Source organism: Ascaphus truei, chromosome 5 (genome assembly GCF_040206685.1).
Source record: "Ascaphus truei isolate aAscTru1 chromosome 5, aAscTru1.hap1, whole genome shotgun sequence".
In the NCBI taxonomy this organism is placed as follows: domain Eukaryota; kingdom Metazoa; phylum Chordata; class Amphibia; order Anura; family Ascaphidae; genus Ascaphus; species Ascaphus truei.
The window spans coordinates 230748386-230761077 of NC_134487.1; positions in this window are offsets into that span (position 1 = coordinate 230748386).

The following is a 12692-nucleotide window of genomic DNA, read 5'->3' on the forward strand; positions in this document are numbered from 1 at the left end:
GGCATTGTGATAAGCGTATCCCCGGTATAGTCAGGGGTTAATGGGAGTCGTCCCCGTCCCCCCAGTATACGGCCAGAACCATGGACCCAGTACTTGTGGTTCGGACTGTCTCCAACCAGCCATAATGTTGTGAGAGTGAAATTATGTCTAAGTCCAGCTTTGGTACATTAGAAGCAACTCTGAAACTTAACCTACGCGTTTTTCGAAGCTACTTTTTGGCTAACTTCTTATAGGAAGGTCTAGGAGCTCTGAAAATGAACGTGCGCGTCTATCACTCTTCCCGAGGGACTTAGAAGAATTTTGTGATATTTTTTATTAAAATGGTGTATAAGGGTATATATATAAATATATTTTATGCACTGTATATGAGCTGGCGATTTCTAAGTCTGTGGTTCCGAGAGGGGGTAACCAGGCTCACTAATAAAGGTCAAGCCACTTGGCTGCCAGAATGCCCTGCTTCAGCACAGACCAGAAAGGCATTGTGATAAGCGTATCCCCGGTATAGTCAGGGGTTAATGGGAGTCGTCCCCGTCCCCCCAGTATACGGCCAGAACCATGGACCCGGTACTTGTGGTTCGGACTGTCTCCAACCAGCCATAATGTTGTGAGAGTGAAATTATGTCTAAGTCCAGCTTTGGTACATTAGAAGCAACTCTGAAACTTAACCTAAGCGTTTTTCGAAGCTACTTTTTGGCTAACTTCTTATAGGAAGGTCTAGGAGCTCTGAAAATGAACGTGCGCGTCTTTCACTCTTCCCGAGGGACTTAGAAGAATTTTGTGATATTTTTTATTAAAATGGTGTATAAGGGTATATATATAAATATATTTTATGCACTGTATATGAGCTGGCGATTTCTAAGTCTGTGGTTCCGAGAGGGGGTAACCAGGCTCACTAATAAAGGTCAAGCCACTTGCCTGCCAGAATGCCCTGCTTCAGCACAGACCAGAAAGGCATTGTGATAAGCGTATCCCCGGTATAGTCAGGGGTTAATGGGAGTCGTCCCCGTCCCCCCAGTATACGGCCAGAACCATGGACCCGGTACTTGTGGTTCGGACTGTCTCCAACCAGCCATAATGTTGTGAGAGTGAAATTATGTCTAAGTCCAGCTTTGGTACATTAGAAGCAACTCTGAAACTTAACCTAAGCGTTTTTCGAAGCTACTTTTTGGCTAACTTCTTATAGGAAGGTCTAGGAGCTCTGAAAATGAACGTGCGCGTCTTTCACTCTTCCAGAGGGACTTAGAAGAATTTTGTGATATTTTTTATTAAAATGGTGTATAAGGTTATATATATAAATATATTTTATGCACTGTATATGAGCTGGCGATTTCTAAGTCTGTGGTTCCGAGAGGGGGTAACCAGGCTCACTAATAAAGGTCAAGCCACTTGGCTGCCAGAATGCCCTGCTTCAGCACAGACCAGAAAGGCATTGTGATAAGCGTATCCCCGGTATAGTCAGGGGTTAATGGGAGTCGTCCCCGTCCCCCCAGTATACGGCCAGAACCATGGACCCGGTACTTGTGGTTCGGACTGTCTCCAACCAGCCATAATGTTGTGAGAGTGAAATTATGTCTAAGTCCAGCTTTGGTACATTAGAAGCAACTCTGAAACTTAACCTAAGCGTTTTTCGAAGCTACTTTTTGGCTAACTTCTTATAGGAAGGTCTAGGAGCTCTGAAAATGAACGTGCGCGTCTTTCACTCTTCCCGAGGGACTTAGAAGAATTTTGTGATATTTTTTATTAAAATGGTGTATAAGGGTATATATATAAATATATTTTATGCACTGTATATGAGCTGGCGATTTCTAAGTCTGTGGTTCCGAGAGGGGGTAACCAGGCTCACTAATAAAGGTCAAGCCACTTGGCTGCCAGAATGGCCTGCTTCAGCACAGACCAGAAAGGCATTGTGATAAGCGTATCCCCGGTATAGTCAGGGGTTAATGGGAGTCGTCCCCGTCCCCCCAGTATACGGCCAGAACCATGGACCCGGTACTTGTGGTTCGGACTGTCTCCAACCAGCCATAATGTTGTGAGAGTGAAATTATGTCTAAGTCCAGCTTTGGTACATTAGAAGCAACTCTGAAACTTAACCTAAGCGTTTTTCGAAGCTACTTTTTGGCTAACTTCTTATAGGAAGGTCTAGGAGCTCTGAAAATGAACGTGCGCGTCTTTCACTCTTCCCGAGGGACTTAGAAGAATTTTGTGATATTTTTTATTAAAATGGTGTATAAGGGTATATATATAAATATATTTTATGCACTGTATATGAGCTGGCGATTTCTAAGTCTGTGGTTCCGAGAGGGGGTAACCAGGCTCACTAATAAAGGTCAAGCCACTTGGCTGCCAGAATGCCCTGCTTCAGCACAGACCAGAAAGGCATTGTGATAAGCGTATCCCCGGTATAGTCAGGGGTTAATGGGAGTCGTCCCCGTCCCCCAAGTATACGGCCAGAACCATGGACCCGGTACTTGTGGTTCGGACTGTCTCCAACCAGCCATAATGTTGTGAGAGTGAAATTATGTCTAAGTCCAGCTTTGGTACATTAGAAGCAACTCTGAAACTTAACCTAAGCGTTTTTCGAAGCTACTTTTTGGCTAACTTCTTATAGGAAGGTCTAGGAGCTTTGAAAATGAACGTGCGCGTCTTTCACTCTTCCCGAGGGACTTAGAAGAATTTTGTGATATTTTTTATTAAAATGGTGTATAAGGGTATATATATAAATATATTTTATGCACTGTATATGAGCTGGCGATTTCTAAGTCTGTGGTTCCGAGAGGGGGTAACCAGGCTCACTAATAAAGGTCAAGCCACTTGGCTGCCAGAATGCCCTGCTTCAGCACAGACCAGAAAGGCATTGTGATAAGCGTATCCCCGGTATAGTCAGGGGTTAATGGGAGTCGTCCCCGTCCCCCCAGTATACGGCCAGAACCATGGACCCGGTACTTGTGGTTCGGACTGTCTCCAACCAGCCATAATGTTGTGAGAGTGAAATTATGTCTAAGTCCAGCTTTGGTACATTAGAAGCAACTCTGAAACTTAACCTAAGCGTTTTTCGAAGCTACTTTTTGGCTAACTTCTTATAGGAAGGTCTAGGAGCTCTGAAAATGAACGTGCGCGTCTTTCACTCTTCCCGAGGGACTTAGAAGAATTTTGTGATATTTTTTATTAAAATGGTGTATAAGGGTATATATATAAATATATTTTATGCACTGTATATGAGCTGGCGATTTCTAAGTCTGTGGTTCCGAGAGGGGGTAACCAGGCTCACTAATAAAGGTCAAGCCACTTGGCTTCCAGAATGCCCTGCTTCAGCACAGACCAGAAAGGCATTGTGATAAGCGAATCCCCGGTATAGTCAGGGGTTAATGGGAGTCGTCCCCGCCCCCCCAGTATACGGCCAGAACCATGGACCCGGTACTTGTGGTTCGGACTGTCTCCAACCAGCCATAATGTTGTGAGAGTGAAATTATGTCTAAGTCCAGCTTTGGTACATTAGAAGCAACTCTGAAACTTAACCTAAGCGTTTTTCGAAGCTACTTTTTGGCTAACTTCTTATAGGAAGGTCTAGGAGCTCTGAAAATGAACGTGCGCGTCTTTCACTCTTCCCGAGGGACTTAGAAGAATTTTGTGATATTTTTTATTAAAATGGTGTATAAGGGTATATATATAAATATATTTTATGCACTGTATATGAGCTGGCGATTTCTAAGTCTGTGGTTCCGAGAGGGGGTAACCAGGCTCACTAATAAAGGTCAAGCCACTTGGCTGCCAGAATGCCCTGCTTCAGCACAGACCAGAAAGGCATTGTGATAAGCGTATCCCCGGTATAGTCAGGGGTTAATGGGAGTCGTCCCCGTCCCCCCAGTATACGGCCAGAACCATGGACCCGGTACTTGTGGTTCGGACTGTCTCCAACCAGCCATAATGTTGTGAGAGTGAAATTATGTCTAAGTCCAGCTTTGGTACATTAGAAGCAACTCTGAAACTTAACCTAAGCGTTTTTCGAAGCTACTTTTTGGCTAACTTCTTATAGGAAGGTCTAGGAGCTCTGAAAATGAACGTGCGCGTCTTTCACTCTTCCCGAGGGACTTAGAAGAATTTTGTGATATTTTTTATTAAAATGGTGTATAAGGGTATATATATAAATATATTTTATGCACTGTATATGAGCTGGCGATTTCTAAGTCTGTGGTTCCGAGAGGGGGTAACCAGGCTCACTAATAAAGGTCAAGCCACTTGGCTTCCAGAATGCCCTGCTTCAGCACAGACCAGAAAGGCATTGTGATAAGCGTATCCCCGGTATAGTCAGGGGTTAATGGGAGTCGTCCCCGCCCCCCCAGTATACGGCCAGAACCATGGACCCGGTACTTGTGGTTCGGACTGTCTCCAACCAGCCATAATGTTGTGAGAGTGAAATTATGTCTAAGTCCAGCTTTGGTACATTAGAAGCAACTCTGAAACTTAACCTAAGCGTTTTTCGAAGCTACTTTTTGGCTAACTTCTTATAGGAAGGTCTAGGAGCTCTGAAAATGAACGTGCGCGTCTTTCACTCTTCCCGAGGGACTTAGAAGAATTTTGTGATATTTTTTATTAAAATGGTGTATAAGGGTATATATATAAATATATTTTATGCACTGTATATGAGCTGGCGATTTCTAAGTCTGTGGTTCCGAGAGGGGGTAACCAGGCTCACTAATAAAGGTCAAGCCACTTGGCTGCCAGAATGCCCTGCTTCAGCACAGACCAGAAAGGCATTGTGATAAGCGTATCCCCGGTATAGTCAGGGGTTAATGGGAGTCGTCCCCGTCCCCCCAGTATACGGCCAGAACCATGGACCCAGTACTTGTGGTTCGGACTGTCTCCAACCAGCCATAATGTTGTGAGAGTGAAATTATGTCTAAGTCCAGCTTTGGTACATTAGAAGCAACTCTGAAACTTAACCTAAGCGTTTTTCGAAGCTACTTTTTGGCTAACTTCTTATAGGTAGGTCTAGGAGCTCTGAAAATGAACGTGCGCGTCTTTCACTCTTCCAGAGGGACTTAGAAGAATTTTGTGATATTTTTTATTAAAATGGTGTATAAGGTTATATATATAAATATATTTTATGCACTGTATATGAGCTGGCGATTTCTAAGTCTGTGGTTCCGAGAGGGGTTAACCAGGCTCACTAATAAAGGTCAAGCCACTTGGCTGCCAGAATGCCCTGCTTCAGCACAGACCAGAAAGGCATTGTGATAAGCGTATCCCCGGTATAGTCAGGGGTTAATGGGAGTCGTCCCCGTCCCCCCAGTATACGGCCAGAACCATGGACCCGGTACTTGTGGTTCGGACTGTCTCCAACCAGCCATAATGTTGTGAGAGTGAAATTATGTCTAAGTCCAGCTTTGGTACATTAGAAGCAACTCTGAAACTTAACCTAAGCGTTTTTCGAAGCTACTTTTTGGCTAACTTCTTATAGGAAGGTCTAGGAGCTCTGAAAATGAACGTGCGCGTCTTTCACTCTTCCCGAGGGACTTAGAAGAATTTTGTGATATTTTTTATTAAAATGGTGTATAAGGGTATATATATAAATATATTTTATGCACTGTATATGAGCTGGCGATTTCTAAGTCTGTGGTTCCGAGAGGGGGTAACCAGGCTCACTAATAAAGGTCAAGCCACTTGGCTTCCAGAATGCCCTGCTTCAGCACAGACCAGAAAGGCATTGTGATAAGCGTATCCCCGGTATAGTCAGGGGTTAATGGGAGTCGTCCCCGCCCCCCCAGTATACGGCCAGAACCATGGACCCGGTACTTGTGGTTCGGACTGTCTCCAACCAGCCATAATGTTGTGAGAGTGAAATTATGTCTAAGTCCAGCTTTGGTACATTAGAAGCAACTCTGAAACTTAACCTAAGCGTTTTTCGAAGCTACTTTTTGGCTAACTTCTTATAGGAAGGTCTAGGAGCTCTGAAAATGAACGTGCGCGTCTTTCACTCTTCCCGAGGGACTTAGAAGAATTTTGTGATATTTTTTATTAAAATGGTGTATAAGGGTATATATATAAATATATTTTATGCACTGTATATGAGCTGGCGATTTCTAAGTCTGTGGTTCCGAGAGGGGGTAACCAGGCTCACTAATAAAGGTCAAGCCACTTGGCTGCCAGAATGCCCTGCTTCAGCACAGACCAGAAAGGCATTGTGATAAGCGTATCCCCGGTATAGTCAGGGGTTAATGGGAGTCGTCCCCGTCCCCCCAGTATACGGCCAGAACCATGGACCCGGTACTTGTGGTTCGGACTGTCTCCAACCAGCCATAATGTTGTGAGAGTGAAATTATGTCTAAGTCCAGCTTTGGTACATTAGAAGCAACTCTGAAACTTAACCTAAGCGTTTTTCGAAGCTACTTTTTGGCTAACTTCTTATAGGAAGGTCTAGGAGCTCTGAAAATGAACGTGCGCGTCTTTCACTCTTCCCGAGGGACTTAGAAGAATTTTGTGATATTTTTTATTAAAATGGTGTATAAGGGTATATATATAAATATATTTTATGCACTGTATATGAGCTGGCGATTTCTAAGTCTGTGGTTCCGAGAGGGGGTAACCAGGCTCACTAATAAAGGTCAAGCCACTTGGCTGCCAGAATGCCCTGCTTCAGCACAGACCAGAAAGGCATTGTGATAAGCGTATCCCCGGTATAGTCAGGGGTTAATGGGAGTCGTCCCCGTCCCCCCAGTATACGGCCAGAACCATGGACCCAGTACTTGTGGTTCGGACTGTCTCCAACCAGCCATAATGTTGTGAGAGTGAAATTATGTCTAAGTCCAGCTTTGGTACATTAGAAGCAACTCTGAAACTTAACCTAAGCGTTTTTCGAAGCTACTTTTTGGCTAACTTCTTATAGGTAGGTCTAGGAGCTCTGAAAATGAACGTGCGCGTCTTTCACTCTTCCAGAGGGACTTAGAAGAATTTTGTGATATTTTTTATTAAAATGGTGTATAAGGTTATATATATAAATATATTTTATGCACTGTATATGAGCTGGCGATTTCTAAGTCTGTGGTTCCGAGAGGGGTTAACCAGGCTCACTAATAAAGGTCAAGCCACTTGGCTGCCAGAATGCCCTGCTTCAGCACAGACCAGAAAGGCATTGTGATAAGCGTATCCCCGGTATAGTCAGGGGTTAATGGGAGTCGTCCCCGTCCCCCCAGTATACGGCCAGAACCATGGACCCGGTACTTGTGGTTCGGACTGTCTCCAACCAGCCATAATGTTGTGAGAGTGAAATTATGTCTAAGTCCAGCTTTGGTACATTAGAAGCAACTCTGAAACTTAACCTAAGCGTTTTTCGAAGCTACTTTTTGGCTAACTTCTTATAGGAAGGTCTAGGAGCTCTGAAAATGAACGTGCGCGTCTTTCACTCTTCCCGAGGGACTTAGAAGAATTTTGTGATATTTTTTATTAAAATGGTGTATAAGGGTATATATATAAATATATTTTATGCACTGTATATGAGCTGGCGATTTCTAAGTCTGTGGTTCCGAGAGGGGGTAACCAGGCTCACTAATAAAGGTCAAGCCACTTGGCTGCCAGAATGCCCTCCTTCAGCACACACCAGAAAGGCATTGTGATAAGCGTATCCCCGGTATAGTCAGGGGTTAATGGGAGTCGTCCCCGTCACCCCAGTATACGGCCAGAACCATGGACCCGGTACTTGTGGTTCGGACTGTCTCCAACCAGCCATAATGTTGTGAGAGTGAAATTATGTCTAAGTCCAGCTTTGGTACATTAGAAGCAACTCTGAAACTTAACCTAAGCGTTTTTCGAAGCTACTTTTTGGCTAACTTCTTATAGGAAGGTCTAGGAGCTCTGAAAATGAACGTGCGCGTCTTTCACTCTTCCCGAGGGACTTAGAAGAATTTTGTGATATTTTTTATTAAAATGGTGTATAAGGGTATATATATAAATATATTTTATGCACTGTATATGAGCTGGCGATTTCTAAGTCTGTGGTTCCGAGAGGGGGTAACCAGGCTCACTAATAAAGGTCAAGCCACTTGGCTGCCAGAATGCCCTGCTTCAGCACAGACCAGAAAGGCATTGTGATAAGCGTATCCCCGGTATAGTCAGGGGTTAATGGGAGTCGTCCCCGTCCCCCCAGTATACGGCCAGAACCATGGACCCGGTACTGGTGGTTCGGACTGTCTCCAACCAGCCATAATGTTGTGAGAGTGAAATTATGTCTAAGTCCAGCTTTGGTACATTAGAAGCAACTCTGAAACTTAACCTAAGCGTTTTTCGAAGCTACTTTTTGGCTAACTTCTTATAGGAAGGTCTAGGAGCTCTGAAAATGAACGTGCGCGTCTTTCACTCTTCCCGAGGGACTTAGAAGAATTTTGTGATATTTTTTATTAAAATGGTGTATAAGGGCATATATATAAATATATTTTATGCACTGTATATGAGCTGGCGATTTCTAAGTCTGTGGTTCCGAGAGGGGGTAACCAGGCTCACTAATAAAGGTCAAGCCACTTGGCTGCCAGAATGCCCTCCTTCAGCACAGACCAGAAAGGCATTGTGATAAGCGTATCCCCGGTATAGTCAGGGGTTAATGGGAGTCGTCCCCGTCCCCCCAGTATACGGCCAGAACCATGGACCCGGTACTGGTGGTTCGGACTGTCTCCAACCAGCCATAATGTTGTGAGAGTGAAATTATGTCTAAGTCCAGCTTTGGTACATTAGAAGCAACTCTGAAACTTAACCTAAGCGTTTTTCGAAGCTACTTTTTGGCTAACTTCTTATAGGAAGGTCTAGGAGCTCTGAAAATGAACGTGCGTGTCTTTCACTCTTCCCGAGGTACTTAGAAGAATTTTGTGATATTTTTTATTAAAATGGTGTATAAGGGTATATATATAAATATATTTTATGCACTGTATATGAGCTGGCGATTTCTAAGTCTGTGGTTCCGAGAGGGGGTAACCAGGCTCACTAATAAAGGTCAAGCCACTTGGCTGCCAGAATGCCCTCCTTCAGCACAGACCAGAAAGGCATTGTGATAAGCGTATCCCCGGTATAGTCAGGGGTTAATGGGAGTCGTCCCCGTCCCCCCAGTATACGGCCAGAACCATGGACCCGGTACTTGTGGTTCGGACTCTCTCCAACCAGCCATAATGTTGTGAGAGTGAAATTATGTCTAAGTCCAGCTTTGGTACATTAGAAGCAACTCTGAAACTTAACCTAAGCGTTTTTCGAAGCTACTTTTTGGCTAACTTCTTATAGGAAGGTCTAGGAGCTCTGAAAATGAACGTGCGCGTCTTTCACTCTTCCCGAGGGACTTAGAAGAATTTTGTGATATTTTTTATTAAAATGGTGTATAAGGGTATATATATAAATATATTTTATGCACTGTATATGAGCTGGCGATTTCTAAGTCTGTGGTTCCGAGAGGGGGTAACCAGGCTCACTAATAAAGGTCAAGCCACTTGGCTGCCAGAATGCCCTCCTTCAGCACAGACCAGAAAGGCATTGTGATAAGCGTATCCCCGGTATAGTCAGGGGTTAATGGGAGTCGTCCCCGTCCCCCCAGTATACGGCCAGAACCATGGACCCGGTACTGGTGGTTCGGACTGTCTCCAACCAGCCATAATGTTGTGAGAGTGAAATTATGTCTAAGTCCATCTTTGGTACATTAGAAGCAACTCTGAAACTTAACCTAAGCGTTTTTCGAAGCTACTTTTTGGCTAACTTCTTATAGGAAGGTCTAGGAGCTCTGAAAATGAACGTGCGTGTCTTTCACTCTTCCCGAGGTACTTAGAAGAATTTTGTGATATTTTTTATTAAAATGGTGTATAAGGGTATATATATAAATATATTTTATGCACTGTATATGAGCTGGCGATTTCTAAGTCTGTGGTTCCGAGAGGGGGTACCAGGCTCACTAATAAAAGTCAAGCCACTTGGCTGCCAGAATGCCCTCCTTCAGCACAGACCAGAAAGGCATTGTGATAAGCGTATCTCCGGTATAGTCAGGGGTTAATGGGAGTCGTCCCCGTCCCCCCAGTATACGGCCAGAACCATGGACCCGGTACTGGTGGTTCGGACTGTCTCCAACCAGCCATAATGTTGTGAGAGTGAAATTATGTCTAAGTCCAGCTTTGGTACATTAGAAGCAACTCTGAAACTTAACCTAAGCGTTTTTCGAAGCTACTTTTTGGCTAACTTCTTATAGGAAGGTCTAGGAGCTCTGAAAATGAACGTGCGCGTCTTTCACTCTTCCCGAGGGACTTAGAAGAATTTTGTGATATTTTTTATTAAAATGGTGTATAAGGGCATATATATAAATATATTTTATGCACTGTATATGAGCTGGCGATTTCTAAGTCTGTGGTTCCGAGAGGGGGTAACCAGGCTCACTAATAAAGGTCAAGCCACTTGGCTGCCAGAATGCCCTCCTTCAGCACAGACCAGAAAGGCATTGTGATAAGCGTATCCCCGGTATAGTCAGGGGTTAATGGGAGTCGTCCCCGTCCCCCCAGTATACGGCCAGAACCATGGACCCGGTACTGGTGGTTCGGACTGTCTCCAACCAGCCATAATGTTGTGAGAGTGAAATTATGTCTAAGTCCATCTTTGGTACATTAGAAGCAACTCTGAAACTTAACCTAAGCGTTTTTCGAAGCTACTTTTTGGCTAACTTCTTATAGGAAGGTCTAGGAGCTCTGAAAATGAACGTGCGTGTCTTTCACTCTTCCCGAGGTACTTAGAAGAATTTTGTGATATTTTTTATTAAAATGGTGTATAAGGGTATATATATAAATATATTTTATGCACTGTATATGAGCTGGCGATTTCTAAGTCTGTGGTTCCGAGAGGGGGTACCAGGCTCACTAATAAAAGTCAAGCCACTTGGCTGCCAGAATGCCCTCCTTCAGCACAGACCAGAAAGGCATTGTGATAAGCGTATCCCCGGTATAGTCAGGGGTTAATGGGAGTCGTCCCCGTCCCCCCAGTATACGGCCAGAACCATGGACCCGGTACTGGTGGTTCGGACTGTCTCCAACCAGCCATAATGTTGTGAGAGTGAAATTATGTCTAAGTCCAGCTTTGGTACATTAGAAGCAACTCTGAAACTTAACCTAAGCGTTTTTCGAAGCTACTTTTTGGCTAACTTCTTATAGGAAGGTCTAGGAGCTCTGAAAATGAACGTGCGTGTCTTTCACTCTTCCCGAGGTACTTAGAAGAATTTTGTGATATTTTTTATTAAAATGGTGTATAAGGGTATATATATAAATATATTTTATGCACTGTATATGAGCTGGCGATTTCTAAGTCTGTGGTTCCGAGAGGGGGTAACCAGGCTCACTAATAAAGGTCAAGCCACTTGGCTGCCAGAATGCCCTCCTTCAGCACAGACCAGAAAGGCATTGTGATAAGCGTATCCCCGGTATAGTCAGGGGTTAATGGGAGTCGTCCCCGTCCCCCCAGTATACGGCCAGAACCATGGACCCGGTACTTGTGGTTCGGACTCTCTCCAACCAGCCATAATGTTGTGAGAGTGAAATTATGTCTAAGTCCAGCTTTGGTACATTAGAAGCAACTCTGAAACTTAACCTAAGCGTTTTTCGAAGCTACTTTTTGGCTAACTTCTTATAGGAAGGTCTAGGAGCTCTGAAAATGAACGTGCGCGTCTTTCACTCTTCCCGAGGGACTTAGAAGAATTTTGTGATATTTTTTATTAAAATGGTGTATAAGGGTATATATATATAAATATATTTTATGCACTGTATATGAGCTGGCGATTTCTAAGTCTGTGGTTCCGAGAGGGGGTAACCAGGCTCACTAATAAAGGTCAAGCCACTTGGCTGCCAGAATGCCCTCCTTCAGCACAGACCAGAAAGGCATTGTGATAAGCGTATCCCCGGTATAGTCAGGGGTTAATGGGAGTCGTCCCCGTCCCCCCAGTATACGGCCAGAACCATGGACCCGGTACTTGTGGTTCGGACTGTCTCCAACCAGCCATAATGTTGTGAGAGTGAAATTATGTCTAAGTCCAGCTTTGGTACATTAGAAGCAACTCTGAAACTTAACCTAAGCGTTTTTCGAAGCTACTTTTTGGCTAACTTCTTATAGGAAGGTCTAGGAGCTCTGAAAATGAACGTGCGCGTCTTTCACTCTTTCCGAGGGACTTAGAAGAATTTTGTGATATTTTTTATTAAAATGGTGTATAAGGGTATATATATAAATATATTTTATGCACTGTATATGAGCTGGCGATTTCTAAGTCTGTGGTTCCGAGAGGGGGTAACCAGGCTCACTAATAAAGGTCAAGCCACTTGGCTGCCAGAATGCCCTGCTTCAGCACAGACCAGAAAGGCATTGTGATAAGCGTATCCCCGGTATAGTCAGGGGTTAATGGGAGTCGTCCCCGTCCCCCCAGTATACGGCCAGAACCATGGACCCGGTTCTTGTGGTTCGGACTGTCTCCAACCAGCCATAATGTTGTGAGAGTGAAATTATGTCTAAGTCCAGCTTTGGTACATTAGAAGCAACTCTGAAACTTAACCTACTGTAAGCGTTTTTCGAAGCTACTTTTTGGCTAACTTCTTATAGGAAGGTCTAGGAGCTCTGAAAATGAACGTGCGCGTCTTTCACTCTTCCCGAGGGACTTAGAAGAATTTTGTGATATTTTTTATTAAAATGGTGTATAAGGGTAT